General features: G+C 44.6%; 1 pseudogene; it reads left to right on the forward strand.

Moving 5' to 3' along the window:
* Positions 1 to 6,224: 6,224 nt before the first annotated feature.
* On the forward strand, positions 6,225 to 8,170 carry LOC146177570 (uncharacterized; annotated as a pseudogene).
* The last annotated feature ends 1,990 nt before the right edge of the window (positions 8,171 to 10,160 follow it).

Genomic DNA, 10,160 nt, shown 5'->3' on the forward strand with positions numbered 1-10,160 from the left:
AGGTATCTTATAAACCACACCAGGGAATTTAACAGAAGGCAGGGGGTCATTAACATTAACAAGCATATTGCGAAGCTTGCAGGTCGGTACGTGTCCGATGCGCAAGTCATATTTTGAAAATACGCGGGAAAGACCTTCACCCACACCACGCATATAAGGGATCCTTGCGCTGGCTGAAAAAGTCTTGGGAGTGGTTACTCTTGGTTGCGAAACAGTGTTCTCTATCCTCGAAATAAAATGCGTGGGATATCCATTCTTGCAAATCTAATCCCGTACCATCTTAAGCTCGGCCTATCGCTCTAGCCATCAGCGCATGCGAAGAAGTGCTCCGAAGCAACAGTGCTCTCGCTGAACGCACACTCTTTGATGTCGCCGACCTGTACACATTGCTGCGATTCTGCCTAAGCAACACTTATTGTACCTACCACTCGAAGTTCTACAAGCAAACAGAGGGTACGGCAATGGGTCCTTCAATATCTGTCACCACCGCTAACCTAGTTATGGAGGCTCTGGAAGAAAAAGTGCTCGCCAGATTTACGCCAGCCCCAAACGTATTCTACCGTTATGTGGATGACTGTTTTTGCATCCTGCGAAGAGAAGACACCTCTCGATTTCTACATGCTTTAAATTGAGTGGAACCGAATCTGCAGTTCACTGTCGAATTCGAAATGCAAAACTGCCTACCATTTCTCGATGTGCTTGTGAACAGAAAAAAACATGACCTTTCGTTCACCGTGTACCGCAAGCCCACAGACACTGGACGTTACCTGGATTTTAACTCGAACCCAATTTCTCACAAGAAGTCGGTCGTTTCTTCACTTGTAACTCGTGCCAGAACTATCTGCAACGACCAAAACAGGAAGTCCGAGCTTAAGAAGGTACGGCACGAGCTTTGCAAGAATGGATATCCCGCACATTTTATTTCAAGGATTCAGAAAACTGTTTCGCAACCAAGGATAACCATTCCCAAAACTTTTTCGGCCAGCGCAAGGATCCCTAATATGCGTGGCGTTAGTGAAGCGCTTTCCCCCGTATTTTCAAAATATAACTTGCGCATTGGACACGTGCCGACCTGCAAGCTTCGAATTATGCTTGTTAATGTTAAGGACCCCCTGCCTTCTGTTCCATTCCCTGGTGTGGTTTATAAAATACCCTGTGGCGATTGCAGTGAAGTTTATATCGGTGAAACTGGGAAATTCACACGAAGATTGAAAGAACACCAGCGTGACGTCCGGAACAATAAGATTGCTGCAAGTGCACTGGCAGAGCACGCGCACAAGGCGGGGCACCAAAATTGCCTGGGATGATGCTACAATCTTAGCTAAAGAAAAGTATCTGACAACGCGGCTGCTGCTTCAGTCGTCTTTCATCCAGACGACAACCGAAGTCATGAATCGCACAACAGGAAGCATGCTATTAATCTATTCACAATCATTACGTCACTAGCTTCGCCTTTAAATTTCCTTTCCCTCGCCTTGTCCGCCTCATTGTGATCAAGGAACCCGTAGGGGTTCCGAAACGTTTCTTTTTTCATGTTGACTTGGTCAGTGACTGCATCTCTTTTTACTCAAAAATAATTATTACTAACCGTACAGAGAATTAGGACAAATAAATCTGTGCTTGTGCCCTAATGCAATGAACTGCCATGAGCCATCAGAAAAGTTTATATGAAGGTCAAGCAGTTATGTTCGGACGTAATTGTGATATGGACATGCAAAAACTGCTGACCTTATTTCTTGACAAGGTGTACATAATTTATGAATTAGAACAGCACATGCACAGTAGTTATTGCCTGTATAGCTTTGTTAGTACGCTGTCACTGAAACAGCCTCAATAAGATATACCATTTCTCTGAGCTGTTAGTATCACCATGTGCTGCTCAATGAATAATTTGAAAAATAACAATAAAGATGGTAGCAAATAATTTTCTCATTGGTTAAAAAACAGTCAAGCAGTTTTTATTATCAATGCAATAGAAGCCACTGCAACGTTCAGTGCAAATATGAAAATACGAAAGCGCAAAAATCTTTCGGTTTGGGTCAGTAATGGGGTGTAAAATCTCTAAGCAACTCGGGCTATAAGAGAAGGCAAAGTGGAGCGCTCTGGAAATTTCGACCGCCTGGGGTTTCATTAACGTGCCCTGACATCACAGAGCACACGTGTGCCTTGCTTTTTGCCTCGATCGAAAAGCGGCTGCTGCAGCTAGAATTCGATCCCGCATCCGTGAGCGTACCAGTCGAGCGCTATAACACTACACTAACATGGTGGATCAAATATCTTTTCTTCAACCAAAAGCAATAATGTAAAAAATTGAAACGCGGGATGCTGTTCGCTTGTTTTTTAGGCTAAGAAAATTAACCATGTGCTAGTAATACGTTAAACCCATCTAAAGCAGTGCACATAAAACATGAAACACAGAGAAAAGCAGGAGGGAGAAGAGCGCACTAAAAACTGATGCGTGGTCGAAGAAACACCTCTCACTATTTGAGCATGCGCCAGAAAATTCAGCACGTGTCTAAAACATAAAACCAAATCCAAAACATGACGCAGTTGTGCTAAGAACATAAGGAAGATTCCCCCCCCCCCTTCAGTAGAACAAAACAAACAAAAGCCTAAAACCATAGTGTGCCCCGAGCAAACAATCAGAACATGAGAGAAGCAAAAACTGGATGGGTGTGCTACAAATTCGGCTATCAGCTACCCAGGAATCTGCGTTCTTTCTCTACCAGTGAGAGAAGCGAAGAGTAGATAAGTGTGCTACAAATCCGGCTTTTAGCCACCCAGGAATCTGCGTTCTTTCTGTAGCAATATTTCTAGAGAAAGAACGCAGATTCTTGGGTAGCTGATAGCCAAATTTGTAGCACACTCATCCAGTTTTTGCTTCTCTCATGTTCTGATTGTTTGCTCTGGGCACACTATGGTTTTAGGTTTTTGTTTGCTTTTTGTTCTACTGGTGGAGGGTTTTTTCATATGTTCTTAGCACAACTACATCATGTTTTAGATTTGGGTTTATGTTTTAGGCACATGCTGGAATTCCTGCCGCATGCTCACCGAGTGAGAGGTGTTTCTTCGACCACGCATCAGTTGCTAGTGCGCTCTTGTCCGTCGTGGTCTTCTCTGTGTTTTGTGCTTTATGTGTGCTGTTTTAGATGGATCGCTACCAACGGGCCCAAATTTCTCAATACTGAAGTTAAAGCCCACTGTTTACACAATTCACAGAAATATTTTTTAGTACGAACATTGTTTATCAGCAGTCATTGTCCAGAACTGGAACACACACCACCACATGTAATATAACTTAGCAGTAAAGAACAAAACTGTTCATATAAACAAGGGCATTTGAAATACGCTATTTTCTTGTCTGGAACCTCTGACCAAGAAAGAGCCGTGACAGCTGGATGGCCAGTAGAATATGATCACCATGCATGTGTCACTAGGTTTAGCAGCTGCCAAATTTATAAGCAAGTAAGCTGAACTTTTAGCGTATGCACAATACACCCGGAGAGTTAAAGGCGGTAGCTATTGCATGCACAAATACCTGAATAAGGGTTTTCGAGCAAACTGCATACATCAAGTTATATGAATGATTACATATTACAAACCCATGTAAAATGGTTCTTGCCTTTTGCAGGAATTCAGCCAGTAGTCAGTGAGGTACTTGGTCACATCGAGAACATAGTGCATGTGCTCAACTGTCTGTCCAAACACTAGATTGAAATGCTTGAGGTGAGCCAGTGGCGACGGCCTCTTCACCCCACTAAGAGGTTCTCCATTTTCTGAAGGCAACTTCAATTCGCGAAGCATTGCCTTCGGAGTCCGTTCGTCATTCACTACAACTTCCATGTAGCTTTGCCCACCTGTAAAAAGCACTTTAACTTTCCACACATAGCAGAACTTCAATGCGTTCACTAGAAAAACTTTAACAAAGCTGGTAAACCAACTCAACTAGAAAAATCCACCTGACCTTCGAGATGGTCCCCCTGCATGCATAGCACCAGGGGCAACCAAATGTTCCAATAAATTGTATCATGTTGGCAACGGCAGCACGAGCGAGGGCATCACCACAACAACATACATCGTACAGAGCAGAACACATCTTCACCGAAGACGTTTCCCATACCATGCGGCCCACTTCGCTCATGTATCCACAAACTTGCCCTTGAAGGGTTTCATGTCGGGGTGCCTTCAAAACCAAAGGCCACCCACCAAACAGTTTTTTATCCGAATATCGGGTGTAAGTTCATTCAATAAAAAATGTATTGGCCACACTGACGGTGAAGAGGTTTTGAAGACATTGCTACTGTCGGTACTTAAAGTCAGGGTAGTATCTATTCAGTTGAGCAAGTCACTCTGACGCTGATTCCTGCAAATGGACCAGCTTGTTATGTCCTTCAATGTTACATTTATTTTCACGATTGCTTCTTTTAGATTTGCAACGCTGTTGAAAAGTATCGTTTTTGTTTTTACAAACTCCTCAGCTGTTGTTTCAAGTCGAGGATAACAAAAAAATTTCTTTTGGCTTTCAGTGATCTAACATTGCTTTCTTCGACACAGGTGGAGCACTTCATTTTATCTGTACCAGAGACAGGCGCAAGCAGGCTGCTGCAGACGTCATCGTAAAAAATGCTTTGCGGTGCGTTTTGTTCTGGATGCCCATAGGTTGCGAAACAGATTTTTCGATCGTGGAGGTATGTTGTCTTTAAAGGCAAAAAAGAGCGTCGATGACAGTGAGCAAGTCATTAAGGCCGTCCATGTGAGGCTGTGTACGACGACGAAAGCCAGAATCATTACGGCAGGGGCTGCTTTCGTTGTAGTGGAGCCGAGAAGCGTCGCCATGCCCATCTCGGCAAAGCCGGGTGCCAGCAACTCATCTTCGGACGAATCGTTTTGAGCTTCCTCTTCAGGCTCGGATATAGTATCCCCATCGTCTCCTATGTACTCGGTGTCGCTTGATGTAAGTCTGGATGTAATCCGAGGCTGCTTCGCTGGTGCAGTAGCTCAAAGCTGCCGCTGTCGGTCCGTTTGCTGGCGCATTCATGGCAGCGGACGACAGACGTGCCATACCATCTGTGAGGCCAACACTCAGGATGACAGCATCATGCTCCTTCGGAACTGTGGTGTGAAGCTGCAGATGCTGAATTCGACGACGCCGAGTTACTAGACGATGACTCATTATCGACCCCACTGGCACTGATGTCAGCAGTAGGTTATGCGGCGGAGGTCGCGCCACTCGCTGTCGAGCTGCCGGAACCTTCTGAAGGACCACTCCCTGATGCGGTCGCATCGTCGAGAAGTGGATCACGCTCGTATTGAGATAGTTGCGCTGTCTTCTCCAGTACATGGTGGACACTGGAATCACCAATGGCGCATCTCTAAGTACCGCTTCCAACTACTCGTCGGAGGGAGGCTCATGTTGCTAATGTATCAATGTGTTAAACACAAGGGCAAAGTGTCAATGCTCCAACGGCGAAGGTCGACAGAAAACAATGTGTGGTTCTCACATGGAGGAATCGTGAGAAAGTGGAATGATGTCAGCATGTAGACAGATGAGTTGACGAGGTGCATACAAACTGTAGTGCTGCGAGTGGTTGTCGTTGAAGTTGGGGTAGAGGAGAGGAGGTGACGTGCCGTGCCTTCGCACCGGCTGCGGTTGCTGCGGTTAGGCTGCGCGTGACCCCAGCGACGCCACCGGCCACCCACGGACAGTCAGACACTGTGGATCATTCTTCCCAGGTGAAAATTTCCCGTTGAGAATCTGATGGTCCCAACGCCGATGGTTTATTAGCAGAATTCAAAGAGGTGTTGGGACCAACAGGTATTGGGACCAACTTGTGTTGGGACCAGCAGGTGATGTTGGTCCCAGCCACTGCTAGAACCATTTCTGCTCTTGAAATACGCACAAAAATGCGACCAGTAGAAGAAATACTAATATGATAAATTGTTGTGTGTACTCCTTCTACTGGTTTTTGCAGTTTTCATGAAATCAACAAGCTTGCCACAGTTCTGAAAGTCTAATTTGGAGAAAACATGTTATATCTCTGTATACAAGCACCACATTTGCTCCTCTAAGGCATGTAATTGCATTCGCACTTCTCAGCAGCAGGGCACGGCATCTACTTTTATAGATATGTGATGGAATAGCTAACTTAGATCAAAGCTGGTGCTGTTTTTCGCTGCCGAGATTTAATAACGTCTTGAATCTTCCCGGCGAGGATTCTCCATAATTTTTTGGCAACCGGGTCCACATCCACACCTTTCTGTTGGGTCCACAACCACACATTCTCGATCGACATGATATACCGGCGACGAAATATCTCTTCAAGAATTATGTGGGAGCTGGGATTAAGAATGCTATGTTTCACTTTTACTATAACTACTGCATGACACTTGTGGCAGAGACGTCGAGGGACCCTGCTAAAAGAAATGAAGTTCAGGGAACATGCAGCATTTGTAGATTTGTCTACGGTGGTCGACAGATGCTACTAGATGGACACTTTTTTTAACCTTGCCCGTTTTGCTAGGATTGTAGTCACTGTTTACTTAAACCTCTGTTGCCAACGCGCTTCATGAAAGACTGCAATGCATTAATCAAAACCTCGCTGCAGACACAGACTTATTGTCAGACATCACTGACGGGTCAGTATACGAGGAATTCAGGCAGAAATTGCCCTCGAAAAGCGATCTGACCTTGAGCTTTAATGCAGATGGAAGCCCTGTGTTTAAGTCTTCCAAATTCTCGATTTGGCCTGTGCAGCTGACAGTGAATGAACTGCCGCCGCAGCTGCGGCACAAAAGCGTTCTTTTGTCGGCTTTGTGGTATAGACAAAGTCATTCCAACATGAACCTCCTTCTAAGCGCGTTCATCAAGCAGATAGAAGACTTGACCAGCAATGGTGTAACGTGGAAAGCCGCTGGCCAGTGTATGGACTCAATGGTCGTAATTTTCAATTTAAAAAATTCATATGTAACAAAATCAATGCAGTACATGAAAGATGTGCCTGTGTGCTGCATGTTTCATTTGTGTGCCATGTGACATTGCAAGTGAGATAGAAATGAACATAGAAAGGCCAAACAGGCACGAATAGATTGTGGGTTATGTGAACAGCATATATCTAAGTGAGAGGATAACTTGTGACTTCTGCAATGCTATTGTAATATTGAAGGTTGTTGAAGCATTGCGTTTTGATAATTGCAGGTCTACTGTTTCAGCTGTAGTGCAGATTCTCCTGCCAGAGCAGCAATGCAGAACTTCACGCAATTCAATGGCCATTATGATTGTTCATGGTGCTTGCACCCCGGTGCAACTGTGGATGGTGAGTAGAGACGGCTTTTACACGTTTAAATATCTACTACACCTCTGGCATAGAAAAACCGATTATATTTCAATTCTAGAAGTTGTTAATAAAAATAAAAGAAATCGAAGACACATTCCTGATTTACTGACATTTTGCTTCCTAATATCTTCAGGCAAGAACACTCATTTTAGTTTTTGGAGAGATTGTCTTTAGCTGCTACGATGATATACGTGGCTTTCAGACCGGGGCCATTTTTATAGTAGGAAGTACAGACACAAAATATCCTTTTTCATTCTGAATAGTGTACAACCATTTTAAAAAAAACACTCTTGGTCATGGCAGAGGCGACATCACTTGAGGGAATCCTCTCAACTGCCCATGGTGAAGGGCAGAAAATGTGACCTCGGAAAGCAGGGGTGTTGCACTGTTTAGGTTTTCACAAATATTTCGCTTCTCTTGTCCAGAAATATTTACTTCCGATTGGTTTCCTGGTCACTGTTTTCATAGTTAGTCTTCTTATGAACAAAGAAATGTCAATCAGTTTGTCCCCCTGCATTGGCTGCTAAATTATAAACAAATTGTCCAGGGTTTATTAGGAAACATTTGTTTGCATGTTTTTTCTTGCTGTTAATAGGAACTATCAAGTACCCCATTGATGACGTTCATCCTGACAGGGACATGGTGGATACGAAAGAGAAGATGATAGAAGCTGCTGGCACTGGCAAATTACTAAAGGTGTGAAAGGCCCGACACCGTTATTTACCCTGCCACACTTTGATATAGTATGGGGTTTTTCTCCTGATGAAATGCATTGTGTGTTGCTAGGTGTTGCACGGATGCTCACAGAAAGCTGGCTGTCAGATGTTAATGCATGAGGTCGCCACAACAGCTGGCTGCTTTAGACGAGCGTTAGTGTAGTATAATGCCTCACCTGTGCATCACTCTCCTTCCTCGCTCTATCGCAGTTAGAAAGTACTGGAAAGCTTCAGAATGGCAGCGCTAGCTACTGTATTTTCCTTGCCAAGCATTGAGGGCATTTTATTAAGGCAACATTATAAGCATTTTGCCCTCCTTGTGCAGGGAATTTCCTTACTCCTTCTAGACACAGTGTCTAGAATCAATTTATACACCGGCAAAGGCTGCCTAGTGAAATTTGCAGTTGACATGCAGTTTCTGTATGGTGAGAGCCAAATGACCTAGAATGTTCATCAACTGCTTCACATAGCCAAACGCGTTGTGCATCAAAGCCCTCTTTGGGCACACTCGTGTTTTTGCTTCAAATCAAACATTGGCTGACTGAAAGAGCTGGTTACATAAGCCAAGGGTGTACCCATGCAGATAGTGGAATGGCTAATGATGGCTAGCAGCTACAAAAGCTTGAAAGCTCCAGCTACTCCCCAAACTCTGCAGTTTTGGTCAAACAGTGGCACATCACGCACTACGAATATTCTTCTAAGCAAGCCCCGAACTGTAGATAAGCCATTGCTTGAGATTATTCAAAATAAAATGGCAACCTAAACGGGCATGTTGTGGAACATGACCGAATTTGTGTGTCTGGGTACGTGTTCCATAGAGAGAAGAACACAACGCCATACAAGACTAATAGCACTGCCTTAGTCACAGCCAATGGAACATGTGTCCAGATTAATCAGATTGTTTCCTTTAAAAAATGCACAGGATCTCCCAAAATGTTTGCAGTTTCCGACGCATTTGTACCTTGCTTCATGTATGGGTCACTACGTATAATGAAGTTCGTAAGAATACAATCAGTAAACCTTGTGGAATTAGAGGGCAGTATTACTGCATGCATATATATGAAGTGTGCTGGCCAGATATTTTTTGTGAAACTGTGTTTTAAGATGTGTAGACGCTAATTAGGTATGACCGTATCTGCTTCTTATACCAGAACCATGGTGACCCTGTATTAACTTGTAGCTATACAGGTGCCCCAGCAGCAAATGCGATGACAAAGTGGTGTCTGGCTTACAAGTGGGAAGGAATATGCTGTCAAAAATAGAATAAATTAACATTTTTCTAAGTACAGCTGGTCGAAATTTACGTGATGACCACCTTTCCTTGGTGCTGCATCTTAGGACAGAATTTGCTTAGTCCTGATCCTTTCTAAAGTTTGTCATAATGTGCAGCAGCAAAGAAAACGCAGTAGCGTAAGATCTGGCCTGCTCTACTTCCTGTAGAAAACCAAAAATTGTTTTGGTAATGCACACAGCTTAATCTGCACTTTAGGTTTGGTTTGTGGGGTTTAACGTCCCAAAGCCACTCAGGCTATGAGAGACGCCGTAGTGGAGGGCTCTGCAAATTTCGACCACCTGGGTTCTTTAGCATGCACTGACAACGCACAAAACACGGGTGCCATTTCACCCGCAACCTTGGGCACAACAGCCGAGCACTGTATCTGCTGCTCTAGTCTGATGGGGGTGCACTTTATGCTATTAGCACTGTGATTGGCAAATAGGGTGCTTCAAGGCCGAACCACATGGCAGCGTTTCTTTGGCTTTCAGCGTCGACGCAGACGCAATTATGGCACTTGAAGCGAGCCGACGCTGAAAGACGCGGGTATCTGGCGATGCCAGATCTCAGCGTCGATGCCGGAAATTCTTCGCAGTCGAGGAGCGTTGGCAGGCCATGCATGGGCAGCTGCAGCACTCACCGCGGCACCACCACAGGCGCACCTCGTTTGTGCGGCAAAAGCTCTTTTGTCCGTGCGCATGACTGCGCCTTTGCCCCCTTGATTCGCTCACCCTCCCCATAAGTTCCCGTCATCGCTGAATAGGGTGATTTTAGCTACGGACAGGGTACAATTGTTCGAACTTCAAGGATCCCCCCATGCCTTGGCTTGCAAATGCC

The sequence above is a fragment of the Amblyomma maculatum genome, chromosome 10 (assembly GCF_055883805.1).
Source record: "Amblyomma maculatum isolate TAMU_Amacu chromosome 10, ASM5588380v1, whole genome shotgun sequence".
Taxonomy (NCBI): Eukaryota; Metazoa; Arthropoda; class Arachnida; order Ixodida; family Ixodidae; genus Amblyomma; species Amblyomma maculatum.